We start from the raw sequence: 18,571 nt of genomic DNA, 5'->3' as shown, positions 1-18,571 counted from the left end.
AACTACCCCTGGCTGGCTAGCCTATCACGACAGTTGCTCCATCTTTTGATATCGGGTTTAGCCATACGGAGGTAGTCGAGTTCAGCAAAGATGGCATCATCTATGACGTTCAACGGGCCGTTTCTAAGAGGAAGGCCATCCTGGCCATGGAGGAGACCTCCTCCAATGTCTTTAACATCGGGAGGCGAGTTCAATTGAGACACAACTTTACTCGTTTATTGAAATCGATCACCTTTACACCCGAGGCGGTTGTTGTTATCCCTGATGGCGAGGGGCGATTAAGTAGCCCATTCTTTCTCTTCAACCTATATCGCAGTCCTCTTCTGATCTTTCTCCCCAGGGGGTCTTGAGGGTGTTGACTTGCATCAAACCCTGCATCGTGAGGGGGCCCCTGGGGGTGATGTTGGATCTAATGTTTTTGTCCCTTCTTGGAGTTTGAAAAATGAGTCCCGTTTGTCTTTCTGCACCAATGCTATAGAATTTTCTCGCCATGCATTTTCGGCTTCTGTCATCGCCAATATAGAGGCCATGGGAAACCCCGCCTTGCCTCATAATATGTCTTATGCTGCTACCTAGGCCATGTTGTATCTCTTCGTTGGTGCCTATCATATCCAACTGCTTAACAAGATGGAAACTGCCCATACGGGTTGCGGTGTCTAGGAGGTCAAACTAAAACCCTAGATTTATGAGCTCGAGAAGGATGTTCACGACTTTGACTAGAGGTGTGCCCTACTTGCTTCGGAGAAAACTGCTTAAAAGAAATTCAATCTACCCTGGAAGCCAAAGTAGTCTTCTTGACCCAGGCTAATGAGAGGCTCATGATTCAGAATGAGAGCCTGGAGCATGATGTCTGTGACCATGATAGGCTCCTCAAGGAGGCTCAAGTTAAGGCAGAGGCTATTCGGCGTGATCGAGATTGGCTCTTATAGGTGGGAGTTGTGCGCATTATGGACAAGCTAATTGAGCATCCGGAGTTCACCAGTGCTATTAGTCGGATCAGGCATGCTGCGTTCGTCACCGGTGAGAGCCGCAACAGACAGAAAGCTAAGGTCGATTCTAGCTCTTATGACCCAGTGTAAGTGATTCCCGGTCCAACCACACTACTAGTCTCAATGATGCCTTGCTCGCGTTTGCCACTATGGATCATGCTTCCCTCCTGGGCTTAGGGAATTTGGACATGGAGGGTATATGGAAGCTTTGCACTCTGGATGAGGTTGATGAAATTCCTGATGGCATGCTAGTTGAGGGAGTTGGTGGAGATGGCAGCGACGATGGTGGCGATGGCGATGGCAACAACGGTGGTGGTAGCAATGGTGATGATGGCGTTGCTGTTGGTGGTGTGGTGGTGGGAGGCGATGGTGGTGGTGGTGACCCAGTTGATTCTTAAGGTAGTTTCGTACTGTTTGCTGCCCCTCAGGGGTGTGAAAAAAGATATGAAGCTCTTGTTACTGGTTATCATATGGTTTGATAGTGGTGACCTTCATGGCCTTGTTTTTAATAACTTTTAGTGTGTTGTAATATGAATGGTATTTTCTTATGCTCGTTGTTGTTGTTTTCGCTTGTGATATGTTGTATCTTATGCTCATGGTTTTTTTCAACCCATGTTATCGTTTCTTTTCGTTATGTGATGGTTATAATGTGGCAATGGGCGATTGCTTCCAACCGCTGAGCGCAGGAGATTCGCCGGCTGTTACGCTTGTTGGGGCCCAGGTACTAATGGAAACCATCCCAATGTATAATGTGGTGTGTTCTTAGCCTCTTAAATACACTAAGTATTTTAATTTAGTGGCTCTTCTAAGGCTTGTAAATACACTAAGTATTTTAGTGTGATGGCTATTCTTGAGCCTTGTAAGTACACTAAGTATTTTAATTTATTGGCTATTCTAAGCCTTGTAAATACACTAAGTATTTAAATTTGATGGCTATTCTGAGCCTTGTAAATACACTAAGTATTTAAATTTGATGGCTATTCTGAGCCTTGTAAATACACTAAGTATTTAAATTTGAATACGCTAAGTATTTTAATAGGATGGCCATTCAAATACATTGGGTATTTTAATGAAACAGTTGTATTTAGCCTTGCACTTACATTGACTACTTAATAAAAATAAAGATAAAGTCTGTCACACCCCAAAACCAAGAACGGCGGAAACGTTCTGGGGCGGAGGACGTCATGTAGGTAATTCACAACACAGTAAATGTAAATAGGCAAACAACATCATCCATTGCATTATATAAATTTTTAATACATGCGGGTTCTGTACAATTTTAGACACCAAAAATATAACGCAAATCAAAATAACAAAATGATGAGTCTTAGTACACTCCATCTTCTCAAAAGCTGGCATCGGTACCTGTCTACTGATGACCTGAGAATACAAGTTATTTTGAAAGAGTTTATCAGCATAAAGCTGGTGAGTTCATAAGTATTTTAGTGTCAAGGCTCATTGTCAAAAACGTTTGAACTTGTCCCAATGTATAAGTTTCTAAAAATGTAAATAAATGTTTAAAAGTATTTGCAAAAGTTTGAATCTCTCAGAAAATCCTATATTTTCTATAAAAGTAACCTTCTACCAAGGCTTAACTGTTTTGTAAACTCGTCTGTTGTAAAAGTGTGTGATTACCCAAGTATAACTATCATTTGATAAAATATAGTTTGTACATTAATGCTTAAGTGAGATTATCACCAAAATATGTAATGGTTAAACCATTGTAGTACTGTAGTTTTGTATAATAAGAACTACTGTTGTACTAATTACTACTACCTTAAACCGGATTTATATTAAGGTATAATGTGATAATTGCACCATACTATCGACTGATAACAACGACATAAAGAACGGTCGTAATAACGGAATGACGTTTGGCACCCGCAGACCTGCAGGTCCGGCTGTAGCTAGCAGCAAGGTGTAGGATAGTCAATCCAGTATAGATCTATACGCAAACTCAACGCTCTCCCTCCAAGAGAATTCTGGCTACAACTCGGGCCATGACATTTAAGGCATGCTCCGATACAGTGGATCACATTTGTTATCGTATTCTTGCATGTGTGATGAAATGTTTCTTGTTCTAGTATAGTTGTATATGTTCTCGTAGTATAGTTGTATATATTCCCTTCCTAGTATAGACTCATGAATGAACTGACTCATTGATCTAGCAGTTGTAATAGTATGATTCTGTGTTACCCCGATGGTAACTTGTTAACAGTGTGTTTAGTACGTATGATTATGGAAGTACTTTTATGTCTATATATGTATATTTGATATATAATTAATATGGAAACGACCTTCGGATGGTCACCCAAAATCCTATCAGACCACATCCAAATCGAGGAAAAGGAAACAAGGTGGATAGCCTTCCTAAGCCCTTTAAACATTATTTATACGTCTATACATATATGGGCATGCAATTTGTAATATAAAAACATAAATAAGTGTTTATAAGACATTTGAAACATAAGTATATTTTATTAAAGAAAGATTGACTTGATGTCAATCTATAAAACAATTTGAAGGCGTAGATTTGATTAAAAACAGATTAAGTATAAGGAACATTTGTTTAAATCACAGTTGCAGTGTAAATTCGAAAAGTAAGTGGGTTTGGAAAACATTTAGAAGTAAAACAGTTGGATAGATAGTTTGAATAGTGGTAAAATCATTGGTTTCCCTAGTTATTAATCACATGTGATTAGAGCAATCATATGTGATTGAAACAATAACTATAAGTATTTAACTTGTATCCCCCCCCCTTTTGAAAGCATATAAAAGCATTTAGAATATTTAACAGGTTGATTAAGGGGTATGAAACTCACTTGATTGATTGAAGAACGCGAGATGGAAAACCGGGCAGAGTTTCGTCTCCGAAAACGGATTTTTCTCGGGATTCTCGGAAATCTCGGGAGTAAAATCGACCCTCGGGACTTGAGCAAAAAGACCAGAGCTTCGGGTTATAACGGGCACGGAAAACGAGACAAAGTTGTGAGAGAGAGGAGAGAAATGAGCAACATTTTCGGAAAGCCTCGCATCCTATTTATAGGAAGGCTGAACCGCCTCCGAACGCGGGGCGTACGCTCGTACGCAGCGCGTACGCGTACGTCATGCATGACCGAAGCCTCGACTGCCTCGGTTCGGATGGGACGGGTTGCTGGGTACGCGGGTCGGATGGGACGCCGGGTCGGATGGGACGTCGGGTCGGACGGGTCGGAGCTTCGGACGGGTTAGATTCTTCGGATAACGCGACGTGGACGATCCGAGACCCTCGATCTCAGTACGCGGGGCGTACGAAGGTACGCAGGGCGTACTTCGGTCCAATCCGATGACTCCCCTTCGGATATTACCGGGAATTTATAATTAAATTCTTATTTATTTTAAATAAACTTCAAAAATTCATATCTCTCTCATACGAACTCCGTTTTTGACGTTCTTTATATCCACGCGAAGGTGAGACCATGATCTACAACTTCCGTTTAGATTCCGCTGGCAAATTCCGAAATTATTTTTATTATTTATTTATTAAAATGACGTGTTTAAGGAATTTCTTCAAAAATTCATAACTTCCTCATCCGAGGTCAGATTTGGACGCTCTTTTTATGTACGCAAACCTTGATATGATTCCTATTACTTTATTTAATCCGAATAAGATTTTAGGAAGGTTACATTTTGACCTAAACTTGATCGGATTTACATTACATTGACTCGAAATATCGGGTTGTCACAAAGTCGCATCCCTAAGTGCACTGAGCCTTCAGCGTTAAACGTCCCCCGGGTGATCAGTCCAAGTGGCGGGTTAGAACTGGAACTTCCTTAGATTTCTGGCATTCTACATTCTTGGGATTTTTCTTCCTTCCATCATTTCCAACACGTGGGCTTCAAAGACCTTGTATGGTCCCTCCTACGTGGGGCCCCAGCTTTCCTTGCGGTTGAGCGTGGCTTGCCTCATTTCTCCTTAGGACGTAATCCGTTACTTTGAAATATTTCTCTTTGACCCTTTGGTTATAATACCTTTCCACAACATTTTTGTAAGTTCCCTGATGAATTTTTGATTGTTCACCATTCTCTTAGATGAGGTCTAAGTTTACTTTTAGATCTTTGTTATTGCTTGCTTCTTCGAAATGGGCCGTTCGGAGTGACTGAACCGTCAACTCTACTGGCAGCATCTCCTCTATGTCGTAGGTTAACCTGAAAGGAGTCTCTATCATGCTCACTCTAGGTGTCGTCCTGTACGACCAGAGCACTCCCGATAGCTCTTCAACCCAAATTCCCTTAGCATTTCCTAATCGCTTCTTGATTCCATTTACCTACGTCCTGTTGGACACTTCTGTTTGCCAATTTTCTTGGGGATTTTTTACCGACATGAATCGTTGGTTAATTCCCTTATCAGCGCACCAACCTCAGAATGGGTTCTTGGCAAATTGCAATCTGTTATCACTGATCAGTATCTTCGGTATTCCAAACCTTGTTATAATATTTTTCCACTAAAACTTTATCATTTGTCTCCCAGATATGCATGTTAATGGCTTACCTTCTATCCACTTTGTGAAGTAATCTACTGCGGTTACGTCAACTAGGTACTTTACTTTGCATGGGGCGTCTGGGAATGGCCTAACGATATCAATTCCCCAGTGGTAGAAGGGCCACAAACTAGAGATACTCGTCAAAGGCGCCAGTGGATTCCCTTGGATCGGGGAGTAAGTTTGACACTCTACACATCTTTGTCTAATTTCTAACACATCTTAGTATATGGTTGGCAAGTAGATGCCAATTCGAAGTATTTTCCCTGTAAGGGCCCTAGCCCCTTTGTGTGCACCAAGTGAGTCGACATGCTTCTCTCAGAGTGCCTCCTTGCCTTTGGCTTCCTCTACACATTTTAGCCATGGTTTCATGAATCCGTTCTGATACAATACTCCGTAAATTATTGTGTACAACGGTGCTTTGATCTGTATTCTTCTAACTTCTTCGTGGCCATCTGTCAAAATGTCGTGTTGCATGTATTCAACTATCCGTGACTTCCATGTGTGTCGGGCTGACAGTAGAGTGTGTACTCATCACTCGTCTCTAGATATCTCTTTGATTACTTTCACTAGGACCTTTTTATACAAGTGATCGAAACATGTTGACGTTAGCTTGCTGAGGGTGTCCGCTCTTCTATTTTCTCCTCTCAGGATCTACTTAAGGGTGAACTCTTTGAGGGGCTCGACAATTCGTTGCACGACCTTCATATATTTCTCCATTCACTTGTCATTCGCTTCAGATTCTCTATTGATTTTATTAGCTGCTAATCTTGAATCCATTAAGGCTATTATCGCTTCTGAGCCCATCTGTTTTGCTAATCGTAGGCCAACTAGTAAGGCCTCATACTCGGCTTCGTTGTTAGAAGTGTGAAAGTCGAAGCAGAGAGCATAGGTGATCTCTTCCCCCTCTAGGCTTGTTAAGATCAGGCCAGCTCCCAACCCTTCTTTACTGGACGCTTCGTCGTTGTATAGGGTCCACTTCTAGTCGTTGGTGGATTGGCCTATCCCCAATTAATCATTTGTCTGAATTGTTGTCTTTGCGTCGCCTGTGATTTCGAGGAGAAAGTTTGTTAATTCTTGTCCCTTGATACTGGTACATGGGCAGCCGTTGATGTCAACCTCCCCCAGCTCGATTGCCCAATTCGCTAGCCGCCCGAATGTTTCTGGCTTGAGTAGTATTTGTTTGATCGGAAAATTTGTTAGCACTTTTATCGGATGTGCTTAGAAATAACGTCTCAAGCATCGTGCCGCATAGATGAGTGCTAACACTAATTTTTTGAGGATGGGATAGTTGGTTTCGGGACCTTGCAGTGCTCGGCTAACAAAGTAAACTGGTGCTTTCCTTCCTTCCCTTTTTACAACCAATACCGAAGTGATGGCTTTGTCCGAGGTTGAGAGGTATACTTGCAGTTTTTATCCTAGGATAGGATTGGCCAGCATAGGTAGCGTGTGCAAGGCCTCCTAGATTTTTTGAATCGTTGCTTACGCTGTTATTGTCCATTGGAAGTTGTTCTTTTCGATGCATCCTTTAAGGGTGTGGAAGAGCGACAGGGCTTTCTCTGCTGATTTAGAAATGAAACAACTTAGAGTGGCTAGTCTACCATTCAACCCCTAGGCATCTCGCAAGGTGTGTGGGGATGGCACCTCAATCAACTCGTTCACTTTTCTTGGGCTAGGCGGAATTCCTTTTGTGGTAATGTATTATCCCAGGAATTGGCCTTCCTCGACACCGAAGGCATATTTCCTGAGATTTAATTTCATCATGACCTTCTCCAATGTTTTGAATGTTCCTTCCACGTCTTCTAGTAGCTTCCTATCATCGGGGATTTTTATGGCCATGTAATCGACGTATACATCGATGTTTCTTCCGATTTGTTTGGAAAAAAATAGAGTCGACGAGGCGTTTGTAGGTAGTCCATGTGCTCTTCAAACTGAACGACATCCTGGTGTAGAAGAAAGCCATGTGGTTTGTATAGAAAGTTGTTTTCTCCTCATCGTCTTTTCTCATCAAGATCTGATGGCACCCCTTGTATGCGTCTAAGAAGCACTTTAGTCTGAAGCATTGCAAGGACTCAACTTTTTGGTCAATTTCTGGCGGAGGTAGCAGTCTTTGGGGCATGCCTGGTTTATATCCTAGTAATCGATGCACATACGCCACGAGCCATCGTGTTTTCTCACCATGACGGGCTTGGCAATCTAGTTCGGGAAGACTGCTTCTTATAGTATCCCCACCTTGGTTAGCTTAGCAACTTCGGCATTGATTGCTATGTTCCTATCTCCCCATTGAACCCTTTTTTTGTTTGGTTTATTTAGTGCTTGGCTTGATCATAAGCTTGTGCTCTATAACCTTCCTATATACCCTTACCATGTCCGTAGGGGTCCAAGAGAGCACGTCCTTGTATTTTTTCAAGAGGTTGATCAACGTCTATCTTGTGGCTAATGAGAGGTTGCTGCCTACACTGACCGGTTGGTCCAGGTATTCCCTATTGATAATTTTTTTGCCACTTGTCGGATCTACTCGTGACTTCTTTTTTTCCTTTATGATCTCTTTCAGCTACATGATTTCGTAACATCGTAACTCCCTTGGTGGCGTTGCTAGGACCGTCCCCGACCCCTACGTTGTGCTGAACTTTATTATTCCATGCATTGTTGAAGGGACCACTTTGAATATGAGTAGGGTCGTCTGTCCAAGGATGATGTTATGCTCTGTTCGATGCCTTATAATAACAAAATATATTAGGGTTGTATTCTTCTTTACTCTATCATGGCTGGTCAGTGTGTAAGGAAAATGAATCGTGATTAGGGGCCGTAGGATGTCTCCTGTGAAACCTGTTAGTTGACTTTTTGTGGGTTTGAGGCTCTCCTTCCACGTGTCAGACAGGAGGCGGAAACAATGCTCGTTGATGATGTCCGCTGAGCTTCTCGCATTGATGTACATCCGGTGGATCGTCACATCTTTGATGGACTTCTAGATTATGAGTGGGTCGTCGCCTTGCCAGCCCATCGGTTGACGATCCGTCTCTGAAAACCTCAATCCTTACATAGATCTGGTGGGATTGCCCATATTACCATGTACTTCCTTTCTTCCCTGTTTGGACCGTATCATCAGGATTTCATGAGGTTGGTCGTGCTCGTTGGCTGCGTCTATGGCATTCTTTGCATCAAACTTGGCATGAAGGCTTCGTGCCACCTCGACGAGGTTACCCTTTAATTGTTTTTCTTCCATTTCCCTTTTTAACATTGAGCAGTTGAAAATGTCGTGTGTTTTGCTCTTGTGGTACTCACAATATCGTCCCTTTCCTCCCTTCATCGGTTGCTTGTCAGAAACTACATAGACGTGTGGACGCCTACCTCGCCTCTCGACTCTTTGGAATGGCCTAAAGCTTCCCCGTGAGCACTATCTCGTCCAAAGTTTATGCCCCCTCCTTCGGTCTTCGGGTGAGACGATGGTGAGTTGTGGCACTTTGTTGCTGAGGCGGTCATGGAGTTCAGGTATGCCTATTTCGTTGCCTCCACTTCCTTTTTCCTTAGGTAGCGCTCTACTTTCTCTTTTAGCTATGCTCGCGTCTGCAGTTTTTTCCCCATGAGCTTTTGAGACAATGGTCCTGGTAGGAGGCCCCACATGAAGGTGCCTACTATTAAGCCTTCATCCTAGCCTGGGACGTCTAGCATGGCGTTAGTGAACCTGGTGAAGTATTATCACACTGTCTCTCCTTCCTTCTGTTTGCAGTCGATAATTGAGTGTGAATCTCCCTTGTATTTACACAATTGCTTGAACTTCATCAGGAAGAGGTACTTTAACTGCCCGAAGTTATAGATGCTCCATGGTCGCAATGTCTTGAACCACGTTCATGCATTCCCATATAGGGTTTTTGGGAAGTACGTACACCAGAATCGCTTGTCTAGCTTGAGTGAGGTCATTGTGCACTCGTAATTATCGATGTAGCTATCAGGATCTATGGTTGTTCCGTTGTAGGTCTTGAGATGTGGTAACTTTGTTGTGTTTCGAATTTCATAATCTAAGAGCTCCTTAGCGAACGGAGATGTTACGTTGTGCGACAGACAGTCTTGGTTTGGGATAGGAAAGGCACCCTGTGGGTTATACTGTTGGGCGGTGATGTAAAGTTGCATGAGCATGTTGTTATATGCTGGAGAGTGGCCATGTTTTGTCCCATAGAACGCTTTTTTGTGGAAATGGGAAGGTTAGCGTGTGGTTGGGTAATAAGGGTAAGTTTTGTGCAAGATGATTATTCGGCACATTTTGTCAGTAATGTGGGATTGTGGTGTTGAAAGGTATGTTCGTTGCAAAGGGAGTTGTTTAGAAAGCCATTGTTTGGTTTCTCACCATCTGGTTCAGCGGTGGTGTCTGGAAAACCACCAGTTGTTCGCCTGCCATCTGGTTCAGCGGTGGTGTTTGGAAAACCACCAGTTGTTCGCCTGCCATCTGGTGTAGTGGTGGCGGTTCTGAGAAAGTCAATGTGGTGATGACGTTTTCCACCGTTGATGGTGTTGTACTAATTGATATCACTGTTAGTTAAGGTGTTTGCATCGAGGTTCTTTGTGTTGACATGGTGGCGGAGGAAGTTGGTCCTTCGACGGCCAGCCTATGTGGCTCGGTTGTTGGAGCGGTGGTTGCCGTTAGGGGTGCAAACGAGCCAAGCTACTCGCGAGCTACTCGGGATTGGCTCGTTAAAATCTCGACTCGAAACCGGTTTTAAACGAGCCCGAGCCGAGCTCGAGCTTAATATTAAGCTCATTTATTAAACAAGCTCGAGCTCGAGCCTATGTCACTAAGCTCGATTACGCTCGCAAGCCTAAACGAGCCTTTATATAATATAATTTATTGTTATTTTTATATATTAAAATAAAAACATATTTGGGAAATTATGGATTTTGGGTATTAGTAAACGAGCTTCTTAACGAGCTTGAGCCGAGCTTAAGCTTATTTAGGCACATCAAACGAAAAACGAGCCGAGCCCGAGCCCGAGCTCGAGCTGAGCTTGTATAATTCTTTACGAGCTCGAGCCGAGCTCAGTAAAAGAAATCTCGAATCGAATTGGGCTCGGCTCGGCTCATTTGCACCCCTAGTTGCCGTCGAGCCGCCCTTTTGTGATGCTTCACTGGCATACATGTCCAATGCATGTCTTAAACCCATAGTAGGTCAAAATGTGGACTTATGACCTAATATCTATGCATGTCATCAAAACTTGATTATAGACCAGATCCAAAAGACTACTAGGTCACCTTGACTTGGAGATTAATAAAGTTGCAAACTTTATGAGATCTAACCGCTTCATATTAAAGAACAAGAAGCAAAAGGGACAAAAACCAAGATGTAACAACTTTGAATGATAAATATCAAGTCTTGGACACTTAACAAGGTCCAAAAGAGTGCCAAACTGAAGAATAGGGGCTTGCTTGCTTGATCTTTGCTTCCTTCTTCCTTCCTTAGCTCCAAAAACACCAAATTATCTTAAAATTTGGAGGAAAAGATGATTAGGGTTTCTTTCAAGGCTTAAGAGGCTGATGGGGCTGATGGTGAACAAAACCTAGCCTCCATATTCCTTTAAATAGGGAGAAAACCCCAGAAGATTAGGGTTTCATCACCAGCCATCAACACGCCGTGCTCCACGAGTCAACACGTCGTGTTGTACTTAATAAAATATGTGTTTCCTCATATCTGGACACACCATGTTGGTGCCTCCAACACGTTGTATCAAATCCTCAAAAGGTGATTCTTTCCCAAAATTACTCCTAAAATTTCCGGGTGTTACAACTCTCTCCCACTTAAATTCGATTTCTTACTCGAAATCATTCATTACTATCTCCTTTAACGAACTAAACGATCATGATTGGACTCCCTGAATCCCAAAAACTACTAGGGAAGTCACCTCGCTCTAGTGACCGCCCACCCTTACTGATGTTGAATCCAAAATAGAAGATATCATGAGCCCTAACGAAGAATGAATCTCAACTTTTCCTTAAGCCAATGAGTATCCAACCGCTATACCTTAAATTTGGAAGCCCTGAACGATGACAAACTCCAAGGCAGACAAAACCAGTAAAAATTGTTCCCGCAAAGATTCAGCCTCACAATTTGAAATGTACAACTTATCTGGTATGAAGGAATTTACAGATACCCAACAACATATACCCCCGACCACCTACCAAATCCCTGATAAAAGTCGAAACTAACATACAATGTCCTTCCATTAATCGAACCCATTCTAAGTAGAACTCATATACTGAAGACGGATGAATCCTTGCTCCAAAACCAGGAATCCAATTCCTTATCTGAAAAGAACCTAAATACATCAATTGTGAATTTTCCACTAACCCCAATTCCATAATATGCACCAAAAGCCTTTAATTAAACCTGTGGCTCCCTAATATGCCATTCCAACCACTGCTACTATGAGTAACGATGAGACTTCCAGTAATTCGATATTTATCTACAATCCTTAACAATTGATGTATACACCCTTCAAGCAAAACACCCGTTATGTTAACGAAGAACTTTTGATTTGACACTTCATGACCAGTTCCCAACCGTGATAATCAACCCCTCATAACAGCTTGCAAGCAAACGAGATTATAATGCAACCATATCGAGAGATTTTTTGATATACCGCTAATACTACCAACAACCTTTAATTGTTCCTTTTACCCAAAACCAGTTGATTTTGAGACTCCTGACTTCCATCAATGCACCAATACCGAAAGTACCATACTTAGATGAAATCAACAATCATGATCACTGGGCCGACAGCCTATGTCAGGTTGATGTGCACAAAAGTACCCACTAATTTTGATATTTATAACCTAACAAACTTAGACTAACTATGCACTTATAGGCAGTGTACCTAGTCAGATTACAGTATAGCTTAGGTAAGTCGGGTGTCGATCACAGGGAACGGTGGTGAATTAATTAAAAATATTTGATTATAGGTTATAGGTCACACGAAAAGAAAAAAGAAGTAGTTTAATAAATCTCAAATGAACAGTTAATTAACAACTTTCGATAAACTAACAGGAAAACAAATCTCTTCAGGTACTTTGGTTTAGATAAATTACACCTTAAAAACATAGACAATTGCATACACAAATTCATTTATTCATGTTCACCGATTCCTAAAATGATTAGATTCGCGTTCACTATAACTAATCCTTTAGCAAACAATCCAGTTCAAACAACGATCGGTTGATTAAACTAACATGCTTCCTAGTGTTCAGTTCGTATCAAGCAAGACTTGTAAGTATAGTTAATCAAATTGGTCGTTCAATTAACCTCTTGTTGATGGTCATCAAACAAGGCTCACACATTAACTTACTTATTCCCAAGTTAATCCTAGTTTCACATTCGTTATTCCTAGACTTATAATCTTGATGGTCATCAAAATCATAAGAGACAAGCAATCAAGCAGATGTTCATACAACTCAATTTACTTAATAATTAACAGCAAATCATTATCATTAACACGTAAGGATCTTTTAACAAGCTTGGCAAGATGAATTAAACATAAACAGACAATTCAATATAGCAATTAGTCTAATAATCAAAGCTTCATTCAATCATAAACGCAAAGTAAAAGGCTTTTACACCGAAATCAGAAACTAAATACATAATAGTAACACAATGGAATGCTAAACATGGTCACGTTAACAACCCATATGATTACCGACATGTATCCGCTCTCCAATCCTTCCGATCTCCGCTCTCGTTAGCTTAACGGCCTTCTGGCCGCCTTCTAGACCCTCAAAACGACTTAACAAAAGTTAATTATCGACTAAATTAGGTTAGAAGTAGAATCCCCCCTCTTGGTTAGCTGATAATCATCTTTTATAACCCTTGTAACCGACTTACGTATGCTGGGCGTAAGTTGGATTACGCTGGGCGTAATGAAGATTTATATGCGATGAGGTTATCTAGATGCCAGCCGTTACGTGGGGTGTACACATAGATTACGCTGGGTGTAACTCGACTTAGCCATTACACTTAGCGTACATGCAACTTACGCGGGGCATAAATGGCTCCTCCAACATTTTTCCTTTCTTTTAGCCTCTAAGCCCGATTTCCGCTTCAGTCTTTTCTTTTGTGCTTTATCGACAAAGAATAGCTGCAAATCATAATTCAAAGCATTATGAGTACTTTTTAGTTCTAAAAGAGAATAATAAAGGCCAAAATATTAAGATATAATGCATAAATATATATATATAAAAATACACATATCAAAATACCCACACTTAGCCTTTGCTTGCCCCCAAGCAAATTTTAATTTTATTTTACCAATATCTTACTAAACAATCCATTTAAAACTCAGCCATTATGTCAAGACCTCAACGCATGCATTTGTGTCTAAAATTTTCCTAAAGTACCCCCATACTTTAAATACTCACAATCTTCATAAACACTTGCCCACTTTTTCTGAACAATGCTCAGTTTATGCAACCCTCCGAATCCATCCGCAGAAAACCTCCTTATCCTCAAGGTATTTTTAGTTGAGCAACCTAAGCATACATAATCTAGAATTACAATCTATGATACCACTATGGATCTCTTTTGGAATTCTTCACTTCCTTGATAATTTGATCTTTGATTTCTTTGAATTCACCACCTTTGTTGTTTTGATTTCTGGTATCTTCAATTTTTTGAATTTCTTGGAATTTTGATATTTTGATCTTCACTTTAGTTGCTCCAAAATTTCTTCAAACTTTTCTTGCAATTCTCTCTTTTTTTTACATGTACCTCACTTTTTTCACTCAAAACCTACATGCTTAAGCAGAGGCGCTTAACCTCAACCTTTATTGGTTAATGATAATAATTTTCCTGGATACATTTCAGGTTTAGGTTGCTAAACATATTGCATCCCTCAAACCAAGCGGGGTTATGTTTTTGTTCCATGATTTCACTAAAATAAAGGAAGCCACAAATGCACTATAACGTGTATTGGCTCAACTAAACATTTGAGTTCTCATCGGATCATCTCATACAATATTAGCAAAATTTAAATTATCACTAGATCTTTCTAAATTAAACTATTATTTCAAGTTTTTAAATTTTCAAATTTCCTAAATCTAGCAATTTCCAAACTATTATTTCATTTTTATAATTTACTTTTACCGACCCCCTACCCCACACTTATTTCATACAATGCCCTCATTGTATGCTAAAACGAATTAAGAACATAAAAAGGGAGAAAAAGGAACAGACTCCCCTGGGTAGTTGTGGCGAGATCGAATGGGGCTGCTACATGTTGCTTCAAATATTGCTGAAAGACTGAAAACTGGAACTGCTGCTTCTGAATTTGCATATAAATAAAATCAAGACTGCCGACTTCAAAAATTTGGTGCAAAAGATTGCAAACAAATGCAATGTATAGTAACCATGATGTGGAAAAGTGTCGACCACATCGTTTCTTCAAGAATGACATCCTCTTCTCGCGATGAAAAATCCCCCACAACATAGGAAAGTGTCAACCATGTCGTGGCAGCCGGGATGATACTTCTTCCTTGCGTCAAAATAAAACTCTATGGTGTGGGAACAACTCATCCATATCATAAGAGTCAAAATATCGTAAAAATGCCAATCTTCTAAATAATCGCTCACAAAATCAATATGCAACCCATACTTATGACAAATTGTGGGTCTTGACTATAATCTTCGAACTCTCACACGGCTCTCTTTAGCAACAGTCGGACCTAGCTGCTGAACTTACTGCCAGCTTTCTAAGGGCGAAAATTTTGCAGAGATCTAAACAACCAAAGAGCATCAACATGGAAAACAAAAGTAAAACACCCTAAATTAAACTTTAATTACATACCAAATAAAAATACTAATACTAAACTAAAAATAACACAAAAAATAAAAATAAAAAGGATAACTAAATCACACATCATCTCCGTCATCATGCTGCTGTGTCCCAGAAGTACCGGCTCCATCATGTCATGGTTGGAATGGTGGAGGGAAGGGAACCGAGTACTGAAACCCCTGGTGGGCAAAGAATGCGGTCAACCCATCCACATACCACTGTTGTAGTCTCTCTAAGTGTGCAACATACTCACCAAGGTTCTGAACCCCGATGTCAATACGGTAAATGCGCTGAGCTAAGTAACGCATATCAATCTCCGGCTCAGGTCCCTGCCGCGCTCCCCGAGGAGCAGGTCTACGCCGCTGGACCCGTCTTAGTTGTGGCTCGACGACACCCTCCTCGTCCGCCACGTCATCTGATCGTACCCGCAAGACACCATCTCCGCCCCGCTCAAGTACACACACCGACTCTAATAACTGAAGGCTCATTGGCCTCATATCATGAAACACCATCGATCTCGTGATCTCACACGTCAACAACTGATATGATCGAGCTAATCACGTGATAAAATGCCCCACCCCCCCCCCCCCCCCCCCCCCCCGCAAATCGAGCTATCCTCCCGAAGTCCCCTGGCCCTCCTACCCAAATATGCGGCTAAAGCAATGGAAGGTTCAGGTGTCTCCTTGGAGTAACAAGTGCCCATAAGAAATACAAGTCTGTCGAAGGCACTCTCTCACTATTCTTATGGTGCGTGAGAGATATGAACATCAAACGGTGCAACAGTCTGTATGTAGTAGACCGAATCATCCTCCCCCGTGCAGTAGATGGCGTATAAACTCCTCCTGTAATCTCGGCCCAAAAAGTGTTTTCGTTATAGTCATCTGGCCGGTCCGTGAGACAATCAACAAGGAATGCCGGGAAGTGGACACTCCTCGTCTCATCTGTTGTATATATCCCCACTCGAGTCGCAAGCTCTATGACACTGCACTCCCGGCTCACACCCCCCAGTCTGAAGGCAAAGGTTGTCCTATCATCGGGTGCCTTCCTAGGGTCATAGGAAACTGTAGCATAAAACTCCAGCAAAAATTCCCGATAAACAGGCTCCTGGATCCTGAACAATCATGCCCATCCCTAACATACGAACAAATGCACTCCACTCGCGTCCGAGTGCGTGTATTGCAAAAAATCATGGATCAGCGCAGCAAGTCCAGTATGGGTCGTCAATTCCCAGTCAAATGAAGGTGCTATGTCGATCTCCTTAGTGAGCAGCAGACTCAGATTGGTGACATATCGTACCCGGGTTGCATCGTTCAGAGTTTGCGGAAATTGTAAGAAACGGTGATCGGTCACTTCCTCGGGTGGGTTGGTCCTTTGAGTTCTTCGGGCCATAATCTGCACAAATAAACACCAACACAAAACCAAAAAATATCACAACATTAACAATTTTTAAACCAAAATAATTGTCCTGGACCTGGTCTGTACGCTGGGCGTACATCCAACATACGTTGGGCGTACGTCCAGTTCATCGAATCTGTCCCCCTGCTCATTCAAAGTCCATACAATACACTTCAACAAATTACGCAGGAGTATTTATCAAACATTTAACATTTAAACAGGAAGAGTTCGTAGGCCAGTCAAAATCGAGGAGTCTACAGGCGCGCGCTAGGCGTCCGTCCTCAAACTCAAATCGGCGGTCATGGGACGGGATTAAGACCAAATTAGGTCCTAGGGTTTAGTCTATTGATCGAAATCGGTCTATTTAAGCCATAATCCAAACATATATTTGTGAAATCGGCCCCAATTCGAGAAATATATGAACCCTAGATTTCGAACAAAGGCATAATGTAACAAATTTCACTGATTCAAACACAAATCAAAGACATAGAGTAACCAAATAACATACCTTTGTGTCGAATTTTACAAGAAAAGTAGAAAAATCGAGATTCTTTGGGAGAGCTTGCCGTCACAGCGTATGCAAAGGAGAGGAGTTTAAAAGAATAACAAAAAAGGCAAAGGGTAAAATGATATTACCTGGTCGTCGATTTACGCTGGGCGTAAAGAAAAGTTACGCTGGGCGTAACCCCAACTCCGAGAGAAAGCTATCCACGATCAATGGTTTATTACGCTTGGCGTAAATACACTTACGATGGGCGTAATTGAACTGAAATATTTCCTTTTCCTTATTTGAAATTCCTTTCTTTTAACTAATTAATTTGGGGACTTATTATTATTATTATTATTATTATTATTATTTTTAATTTTTTTCTTTTAATTGCTTCAACACAACCATGACTTTCCGATGAGTGACATATTTAAAAAAAAATGTGACGTCATGTTCACTTGTTTTTGTCGAGATCAAACAACAACGGTTGATCAAAACCTTTGCACGCAAGAATTGGTTTGTGAAAACAACCACTTTCGGGACCCGTTCGAATATTTCCTTTGTTTTCTTCGCACCTTTACTAAAAGTAGAACAAGAAGTGACCTAACTAGTAAAGAACAGCAAGAGCTCGGTCTTCCACTTAACCACCACAATACGCCTTGCTATACTACGCCTCATGGATTGAGTTGGACAAATCAACAAAGTAGTAGGCTAAGCAGGTCAAGAATTTCTAATCGCTTTCATTCTCGAAACCCATGCAAAAAGTAAACTCAAGCAATGTGTAAAATCCCAAATTCCTGTAATTAACAACAAGAACCTTCCCGACAAGTGAAATGATATCAACGAAAATCAAACTAAAAATAAAAACCAACTAAAAACAAATAACGAATAATCAAATAAACTAAATTAATTACTAGCCGTTCCCCGGCAACGGCGCCAAAAACTTGATGTGCACAAAACTACCCACTAATTTTGATATTTATAACCTAACAAACTTAGACTAACTATGCACTTATAGGCAGTGTACCTAGTCAGATTACAATATAGCTTAGGTAAGTCGGGTGTCGATCACAGGGAACGGTGGTGAATTAATTTAAAATATTTGATTATAGGTTACAGGTCTCACGAAAAGAATAAAGAAGTAGTTTAATAAATCTCAAACGAACAATTAATTAACAACTTTCGATAAACTAACAGGAAAGCAAATCTCTTCAGGTACTTTGGTTTAGATAAATTACACCTTAAAAACATAGACAATTGCATACACAAATTCATTTATTCATGTTCACCAATTCCTAAAATGATTAGATTCGCGTTCACTATAACTAATCCTTTAGCAAACAATCCAGTTCAAACAACGATCGGTTGATT

Source organism: Lactuca sativa, chromosome 2, assembly GCF_002870075.4.
Source record: "Lactuca sativa cultivar Salinas chromosome 2, Lsat_Salinas_v11, whole genome shotgun sequence".
NCBI lineage: Eukaryota > Viridiplantae > Streptophyta > Magnoliopsida > Asterales > Asteraceae > Lactuca > Lactuca sativa.
The sequence above is the reverse complement of the archived record's forward strand: the minus strand, read 5'-3'. Positions refer to the sequence as shown.